Source organism: Triturus cristatus, chromosome 2_1, assembly GCF_964204655.1.
Source record: "Triturus cristatus chromosome 2_1, aTriCri1.1, whole genome shotgun sequence".
NCBI classification, from domain to species: domain Eukaryota; kingdom Metazoa; phylum Chordata; class Amphibia; order Caudata; family Salamandridae; genus Triturus; species Triturus cristatus.
In genome coordinates, this window is record NC_140581.1 from 772,637,562 (window position 1) to 772,647,379 (window position 9,818).

A 9,818-nucleotide genomic window follows, 5' to 3' on the forward strand; every position below is an offset into this window, starting at 1 on the left:
TGAGACCTCCTGACACCTGCAACCACACCCATGACGCACGGATCAGAGCAGTAAGTTGGGACAGTGGCAGGGGCAGCAAGAGGCGTGCACCGCAGGCTTCCCTGCGTATCGGTCTACCCTCCACTTGTTCACAGGTGACAGAGACGGCGTGCAAGGTAATTAATGTGTAGTAGGGAAGGAGCAACCACAAGTCTGGGGCCCTGAAGGGACAATAAGGGCAGATAAATCCTCTCCCAATGGGTGAACTGACGAAAGTTGTCCTCCTCTAGACTCTTAGGGTATTTGGGGGTAGTTCTGTCTGAGTTAGGAGTGAGATGCACTCCTTGCCCCATTTCTTCACAGCTGTGCAGCACTTAGTGCCAGCTGCAACGTTTAGATTTGTGCAAGTACGCACCCTGGTCTTTCGCTGCATTGGCAGCAGCCCCGACATTCTGGACACAGGGCATTTGAGCTCCTTTGAGTTGGCCAATTGACCAGGGGGACCGGGAGGTTTGTAGGGCGCCAGGCCCCATTGTGTATTTGTGGTGCTAGGAAATGTATTTCATGTGGTTTGATTTTCGGACCCTGTTCTGGCTACCTCTAAATTGTGTTTTTATGATTTTGAGGTTGTCTTGCATACTTTGGTCTATGCTAGTGAAATTATGTTCCACCCTGTGCTTTTTGCCCCTAATGTTGGAGATACTTAGGAGGTAAGTGTCTAATATTAGACTGTTGAGATTTTGGGCGTACAATGCGTTTGGGGCCTGTTGTGATGCTGTGCATAATGTGGTTTATGTCTCAGGATGATGATAAGTACAGTGATTTTCCTCTTACACTACTCCATCTTCAGTCCTATCTTGTTGAATCAGCCCTGTTCTGAAATAACAACCTGTTCCTAATCGCCTCACTTTCCTGTCTTCACAATAGCTCAGTTCCCTTCACCCGATGTCTGGATTATGTACCCCCTTCTTGTCCTCATACTTCTCCTCACCACCGCTTTCCTAGTAACACCCTTCCCATATCCCCACCACCCTCCTCCTCCACAATTTCCCAACATGGCCACCACTTGAATTAAGTCTGGAATTAATTGCTACAAAATCATTTACCCTTCTAACCTGACTAAAGCTGCAGCAAAACGTTTCAAGCATAACACCATTGAATGTTTCCCTGATTCCCTTTTTGTTGATCAGTTTTACAATGGTCGTTATGGGAGGCTCAAAAACGATCTCATTTTTTTCACGCATAACATATCCTCTTGGTCTACCAGCTTTTACAACTCCCTTAACGCCACCTCCTCCTCCTCTATCCCTCATGGGAAACAGCTAAACATTTCCCCCTCTGCGGGTTTGAACGGCTCCCTCACTATCTCACTCTATAACAACGGTACTGTCATGATCCAAGCCAAAGACACCTGTCTCTCTCTCTTTGACAACCTCTTCCCTTCCCTACTCCCCTCCCCTGCAACCGGGCTATCCCTTGACTCTTCATCTAGCTCCACCAATTACTCCCTTTCTCCTCCCTTGACCCCCCACTCTCCAATAGACTGCACCCTTGGGAGGCACAGGTCGACCCTCTTCTCTCCCCTCTGCCCTCCCCTCCTATTCTTCCCCCTCACAGTATGCCCCCCCTCTTCACTTCAGCCTTACCTCTAGCTAACACGCTCCTCGTCCATTCTACACCGCCCCGGCACTCCATTCTCATCTCCTCCCCCCTATCCCTACCGGCCACCCCCCTCCTTAGACCACCTCTCCTCCAGCCTTCTCCCCTAGTTAACTTTCCTTACGTTCCCCTTATTCCCTCCTCCTCTCTGCTTTTCCTCCCCATCCTCCCCTCACTATGTACCCCGATTTCCCCACAAATAAATTCCATCTCTCTCCTTCCCCACACTCCTCCAGCAATGCTGTGCTACCCCCTTTCCCCCTCTGGTAACCCTTTCCCTCCCTCGGACCGATCAGAACCACTTCCTTTCTTCAACTTCCCTATCTCCCAATCCCCCCCACTCTGCCTGATACCCGCTCACTCACAGCCACCTCACCTAGCTGCCAGGACCTCTCCAACCCCCTCCCCTCTCTTCCTCCCAAACCTCCTTCATCCCTATGACCCCACACACTCCTCCCCTCTCCTTCCGCCCCACCGCCTCACTCCTCTCCTATCGCCCCCTAATTTTGTCCTTAACTCCTATCCTTCTTGCAACGACAACTCTCCTCCCACCCCTGGTGCACCAACTCCTGCTCTCATCCAAAACCTTTCCCCACCTCTGAACCCTATTCCCCTACTCCCCTCCCGTTCCCCCACCTCTCCCTGCCTTCCACCGCCAAGTGCACCCCCTCCCGTTTCCATCGAGCCACCCAACATGCCGTGCTCTGCCTTACTCTCTCTGGAAAATAAGCTAGGCTCTCTAATCACCTCCATCTCCCAACTTGAAGCTACCATTTTAGTTTTAAGCTCCAAGATCTCGACTTTTCCATACACCTCAATTCCTTTGGAAAACACTCACCCTCCCACGAGATGCACCTCGCCCCCACACCCCATAATAGCTAAGCATAGCCTGTCGTCTGCAAATTCACACAAGCACTCGAACGCCACCCTTCTTCCACTTTCACTTCCCAGTAACCCTGTTATCTACACTATTCCGACCATCTCCTCTGTCAGAACCACTCATCCACCTAAACCCTCCTGAGCACCCTCATATAAGTACAATATCCCCATCACCCCTCATAGCCCAAGTGCCCCGTCACCAAAACAGTCGCGACAGAGCTGCGCTGTATGCTCCACAACTGCAGATCTACAATAAAACACAAACTTGAAATCTCCGATCCCATCAACTTGCACAATATTGACATGCTCTTCCTCACAGAGACCTGGTTCAAAGATACCTCTCACTCTATGTTTGATCTCCTGGTACCCACAGGCTATTCTATACTTAGAAATGACAGAATTGACAAAGTTGGGGGAGGTGTTGCAGTCATCTTTAGAAACTCCCTTCAACTTAAGGCTCTTCCTAACAGCTCCTTCCACACTTTTGAATGCCTATCTCTTGAGCTTCAATTGCACCATCGCTCACCTCTCAGATTCCATGTTATCTACCACCCGCCTGGTAGCAGCCCTTCGTTTATGGAGGAACTCACGGACTGCATCAGTGACCAGTACTCGCAAAGTGACAATCAGATCTTCGTGGGAGACTTCAATGTCCACTGGGGCTCGCCTCAAGACACCTATGCGAATTTGCGGGCCACCTTCCTCTCTGAAAACAATCTTATCCAACACTGCACTGAAACAACACACTCTAAGGGCTCAACCCTGGACCTTGTTATTTCTAAAGCAGGCTTGCTAACCATCGCTACCCCTATTCATGTAGACTGGTCTGACCACCTCATCATCCCATTCTCTCTTCACCTATCACACTCTATAACTCTTGGCCAGCCTAAGAGGGCTACTTCCTAGTTCCGTGACACTAAAAATATTGATCTCAGTACCCTCTGTGATTCTGCCTTGCTATCACTTCCAAGGCTAGACCCGGACCTAGATGTTAACGAACTCACCTCCCAATGCCTTACAGTCCTTGCAGTCGAAATCAATAATGTCGCTCCTCTCCAAAGCAAAAAAAAAAGGCCCACTCCCTCAGCACCTTGGTTCAACAAATCCCTCTATGAAGAAAGGAAGTACCTAAGAGTCCTTGAGAAACAATGGAGACAAACGCCCTCCACCGAAAATTTGGCCACGCTTCGTTCAGCAAGATCCAAGTACCACAAGCACATCTTCCTTGGAAAAGCGTCACACTTCAAATCCCTCCTTGACTCAGCCAAAAATAGACCCAAAAAACTATTTGACCTCATCAAGAACCCAAACAGCTCTCCCCCAACCTCCAAATTGGAGGATTCCACAAAGAAATCAGCGGAATTCGCTATATTCTTTGACGAAAAGGTGAAATCACTTGTAGATCAGGTCATTCATCCTACCCCTACAGAGGAGCGCAAATCCTTAACCATTTGGCAAAACTTTGACCCCATCTCTGATGATGCCCTCCTTAAATGCATCCTCGATACAAAGCCCTCTAACCATTCTCTTGACCCCACCCTAGTGCCATTGCCATTGACTTCTATACCCATTCTCTTTCCTATTGGACCACTCTGGTCAACCTCTCCCTCAGTCAAGGCTCCCTTCCTGTTTCCTTCAAAACTGGGCAGGTCACCCCTCTGCTTAAAAAACCCACCGCTGATGCGAACGACCTCAACAACTACCGTCCCATCGCTAACCTACCTTTTCTTGCGAAAATCACAGAAAAATGTGTAGCGAAACAACTCTCTCGCCTTATCAAGGACATTGATCTTCTTGACAATTTCCAGTCCGGCTTCATTCAAAACTGCAGCACTGAAACAGCCCTGCTGCTAGTGATTGATGACGCGTTGCGGATACTCGATTCAGGGGAGTCTTGTCTTCTAATTCTTCTTGACCTTTCTGCAGCCTTTGACACTGTCAATCACAACACTCTCCTTAACACTCTTCAACAGAGAATGGGCATGGAGTGCACTGTGCTCAAATGGTTTGCCTCCCTCCTCTCTGATAGATCCCAAATGATCAAAATAGTGAACAGTCTTTCATCTCCTTTAGCGGTCAGTCAAGGTGTCCCTCAAGGCTCTATACTTGCACCCACACTGTTCAATCTCTATTTAGAACCGTTGGGAAATCTCCTGAGGAAATCCGGGATCCACTATCATCTATATGCGGACGACACTCAAATCTACCTTAAGGTGGCCTCCACTCACGCGATCTCTCCTTCCTAAGCTCTACTCTCGACTCCATTCAAAACTGGATGTTAACTCATCAACTGATCCTGAATCCCTCCAAAACTGAATTCCTCCTCCTCTCCTCCTCACTTTCTCCTCCCCCAGTGCAATCATGGATGGATCAGATTAATCTACTAACCAATAAACCCATCATTGTCGAGAGCGCAAACTCCCTTGGTGTCATACTCGACAAAAAACTCAATCTAATCTCCCACATCGATTCCATTGAAAAGTCTGCTCGATACCAACTGCGCCTTCTTTGGGGGATTTGTCGCTTCTTCCCGGAGCATGACCTTAAAACCCTGGTCCAATCGCTGGTTCTCTCCAGATTGGACTACTGCAATTCTCTTCTTACTGGCCTCCCCAAAACCCACCTGTCCCCCCTGAAGTCTGTTCTCCATTCAGCAGCTCGTTTCATTTATGGGGCCAAAAGAAGCGACCACATCACACCCATTTTATCCACCCTCCGTTGGCTTCCCATAGAGGCAAGATCTATCTACAAGACTGCCTGTATCACCCACAAAGCCTTGCACTCCTCCTCCCCTCGCTTCCTGGCGAATAAACTGAAACTCTCTGGAGGCTCAGACCATCACATAATGCAGAAAATGTATTGCTTGAACCTCCCACTTTCAAGAAGGAAAGATCGATGGCCCAATCCTTTTCATGCAATGCGGTGAGAATCTGGAACTCACTTCCGCCTCAGCTCCGGACCACCACCTCTTCCCAGGCCTTCAAAAATGACCTCAAAGCTCTCCTCCTTCAAAGACACTTCCAAATTTAATTCACGCCCTCTATTTTCCGAAGGAAGTCCTTCCATTATAGGAAATTCTGTTCTCCATGCCTATAGAAGTGCCTTCCCAGTGTGTTTTTGTGTTTTGAGTGTCTGCCATTTAGTGCAGTATTATACCTCTACTTGTACTTTGTACTCTTTTGTAACATGCACACGTCACCTTTCCTTTTGTAACGTATCGTTTGCTACCTCTTGTATTTTGTTTGCTTTTGATACATGCACAACGGCCACCACTGCCTCATGTAACGTAACTTTTGTTTTAGTGTTTTGAGTGTCTGCCATTTATTGCAATTTTTTACCTCTGTGTACTTTGTATGCTCTTGTAACCTGCACACGTCACTTTTTCCTTTTGTAACGTATCGTTTGCTACCTCTTGTATTTTGTTTGCTCCTGATACTTGCACAATTGTCACTATTGCCTCATGTAACGTAACGTTTGATTTTGTAACATGCTCACTTGTAATTTTTCTCCTTATGTATCATTACTGCTCCTATTGTGAAGCGCTCTGACACCTTCGGGTAAAGTCCACGCTATATAAAAACGCATTAAATAAATAAAAATCAGTTACCGTGGACACAGCACACAATATCTCCAAGACCATGAATAAGACTTGATGATTTGTGCGTGATTAAGACGTGATGACGTTGGGGACACTGCCAGATCTTGTTTTTGCCGCCAGTTGGGTGGAGTTCAACGCACGCAATCCTGTGCTCTCCCAGGAGGGAGGAGCAACATAGCGCCAACGCACTTTAAAAGCGCCTGTGACACCCACAGCACGTGACGCTCGCTGCCCACGCTTGTTTTTGCCGCCAGTTGGGGGGACTTCAACGCCCACAATCCTGTGCTCTCCCAGGAGCAACATAGCGCCAACGCGCTTTAAAAGCACCTGTGACACCTGCAGCACGGGATGCTGACAACACTTGTTTTTGCCGCCAGTTGGGGGTACTTCAACGCCCACAATCCTGTGCTCTTCCAGGAGGGAGGAGCAACATAGTGCCAATGCGCTTTAAAAGCGCCCGTGACACCCGCAGCGCGGGACGCTGCCAACGCTCGTTTTTGCCGCCAGTTGGGGTGACTTCCACATCCACAATCCTGTGCTCTCCCAGAAGGGAGGAGCAACATAACGCCAACACACTTTAAAAGTGCCCGTGACACCCGCAGCGCGGGCGAAGCCCGGGCCAAGGGTGGACCCATCCTTGCCTGTCATTGTTAGGAAGAGGCAGGGCAGGGCCACCCCCTTTTCATTTGGTTGACAGATTAAGGACCGTGTTACTGCCTGCTTGTTTACACTCTGTCAGGTATTGTTCAACTGTGCGGCCATCCTGCTAAATTAAGACTTTAAACAATTGAACTCACTCTCTTATTACATGTTAACATTTTAGGTCGTGCTTGCATGTGAGGAATTTTAAGATTAACCCTTGTTTATTGTTAATAGTGAGCCCTTGCATATTGTCAGCCAGGCTGGTTTTTCCTCAATATGTAAAATCTTTAGTATGGGGAAAAGAAAAACCATGGAGGGGAGTGGAGGAGGGGATGGCGGGGGAAGCGTCTGGAGGGATAATAAGGGGAAAAAGGCCAGAAAGACACAGAAACAGAAACACCCAGAAAGTAACTGCGTTCTAGCTCGAATAGACACACTTATTAGTGAGTGCGAGGGCATTTTAGAGGGTGACACATTCGCGCAGGCTGATAGTACTGAATTACCCCAATGCCCCACACACTCTTCCAACTGCAGTCCAGGACGCCAGCCAACTATTCGCGCCATGTTTCGTAAGCCGGCTAGAGGAGGAAGCCCTGCATCGCAATTAGGTGGAATTACAAATAAGGGGGAGGGAATCCTGGCTCCCAGCAAGATTATAAGTGATAACATTCACTTGGTGGGAGCTGAAGTCTCCTGTACCAATAGGCTTTCTCCCCTAGCAGATCCACTGGAGGGAGATGGGGTGGACACTCCTCCCTCTCTGCCCCCTAGTCCCTCTCAATGGCCTAGCATATGGTCAAGCACTAGTTTTGCCACCGATCCCCAGGAAACACATTTTCTCATTAACACACTAAGGTTGGAAATTACGTCTATGTGAACAGTTATTGAGGACCTAACAGCTCTGGTCAAACTTCTTTCACAAAATGTCCCTGCTTATCCAGAAATTATAAACCCCACAAATGATATGAGGCTACTAAAATGGGTCAATATACTTGAGAAATCTGATGTCCTTGAAAAAATCTCTTTAGACACTAATAGTGCAATCACTAAGATAGAAGCACTCTTGGCCAATCATGCAACTCCTGAATCTGTAATTGGATTCCATGAGGAATTCTTTGCTCGACTTCGCACTTACTTTTATAAGCATTGCAAGACTAGGGACACTCACTCTAAAAATACCTGCCAATGGTTTAATGAAGATTGCAAAGAGGCACATAGATCCCTAGGGGGCGCTATTAGAGAAGGGGACCCCAGTAAAGTGCGATCTGCAAAGCTAACCTATAAGAGAGTACAGGAGAAGGCCAAGAAAACATGGGAGGAGAATAGATGGCAGGACCTTAAATGTGCATGCGAAAGCAAAAATCCTAAACAATTCTGGAATATTGTAAAGTGGGATAGAGGTGGCCAGCCTCCACAGCCACTAAACCATGTAATTCAGGATCAATGGGTTAGTCATTTTAAATCCCAATACGCTAGCAGTCTAGAGGATAGTGAGATGGCTGACCCCTTATATTCCTATTATCATGGTCTGGTCTTTGACGAGGCTGATATCAGCCTTGCGTTGGGAGCTGTAATGGGAGGTAAAGCACCGGGTCCTGATGGAATCCCAGCTGACATATTTCTCTCTGATAAACCCAAATGGTGTCAGTATATTATGGTACTAACAAATGAAATTGCCAAAGGCGCTCCAGTCCCACACTCATGGAAAGGGGCTGAGATAATTCCAGTTTTCAAAAAGGGGGATAAATCTCACCCTGGAAACTACAGGCCAATTAGCCTAATAGATTCCCTCCAAAAGATCATGGGATGGCTCGTATTAAACAAGGTTCAGGATTGGGTTGATGAGCAGGATATACTATCTCCACTCCAGGCAGGTTTTCGGGCTCGTACCAGTACTATGGATCAGATATTCCGTTTCATTTTGCTATACTGGAAGACGGTGGTCTTGGACAAGGGCAGCTTGTATGCTGCCTTTGTGGACCTTAAGTCAGCCTTCGACCTCGTCTCCCGTAGCAAATTATGGGTAGTACTGCAACACTTGGGGATGCCGCCTGAATTATTATCCCTCATTGCCAGGCTTCATGAGGGTAATTATGCAAAAATCAGGTGGGGCTTGTTATGTCAGTGGGGGCACTGTCTGTTCAGACTTCAGTATGCTGGGTTGTATAGGCACGGGGCACTGGGCCTAAATAAATACACAGAGCCAAGGTTTCTGTGTGTGTTGCTCTCGCGTGCGTGGGCTAGGACTGACGTCACATCCGCGATCCACAGTTTATTAAACTGCGGTCACATGACCTAACAGGGCGCACCCGTTGCATCACAGGTGCGACATAACATTCCTCCCCAAAAAGAACAAACAAAATTAACACACCCTTCCAGCTGTTCGCTGCTTAGGAAGTCCATGATAATACACAAGTCAATGACAACAATTTCTGAAAGAATTAGAACAGTCTTACCCGAAGTAGTCTCACAGCCTGCGAGTTGGCTCAGGGTTTCGTCTGAGGTGATACTAGGAGTTTCCATGACCACTCAGCCCTCCCTTGGCTGCGCCGGTCTGCGAAGCACCTGGACCATCGGAGAGACCGCTGGACACCTCTGGACCCTCCTCCTCAGATGATGCCTCTTAGGGGGCCAGTTCCATATCAGGGGTCTGTCTGGGCCAGTGAGCCTCGACTGTTTTTGCTGCTGTGGCCGTGTCCGCCCCAGACTCCGTTAGGGGTCTGTACGAATTCTCCAGGGCACCCGATGATGTGGACGATGAATCTTTTGAAGTGTTAAACATTCCTAGTCACCGTCTCACCTCCTCTCCTTGCAATGATCTGGGTGCATTTCACATTGACGACAGTCCAGGGATTTCTTTCATAGGGTAAACGAAATTTGCTGTTGGTCAACCTATTCTTTAGTAAGACCAGGTCACCCCTTTCCAGGGTCATCTGCCGAGGCCACCAGCGTTGGCTGATATGAGTATGTGCACATTGCCTGTGTGCTTCCACCTGTTCGTCATCGGGCGCTGTCGGGCACCACTATGGATGGTGTGGGAGAGAGTCAGTGATAACCCATC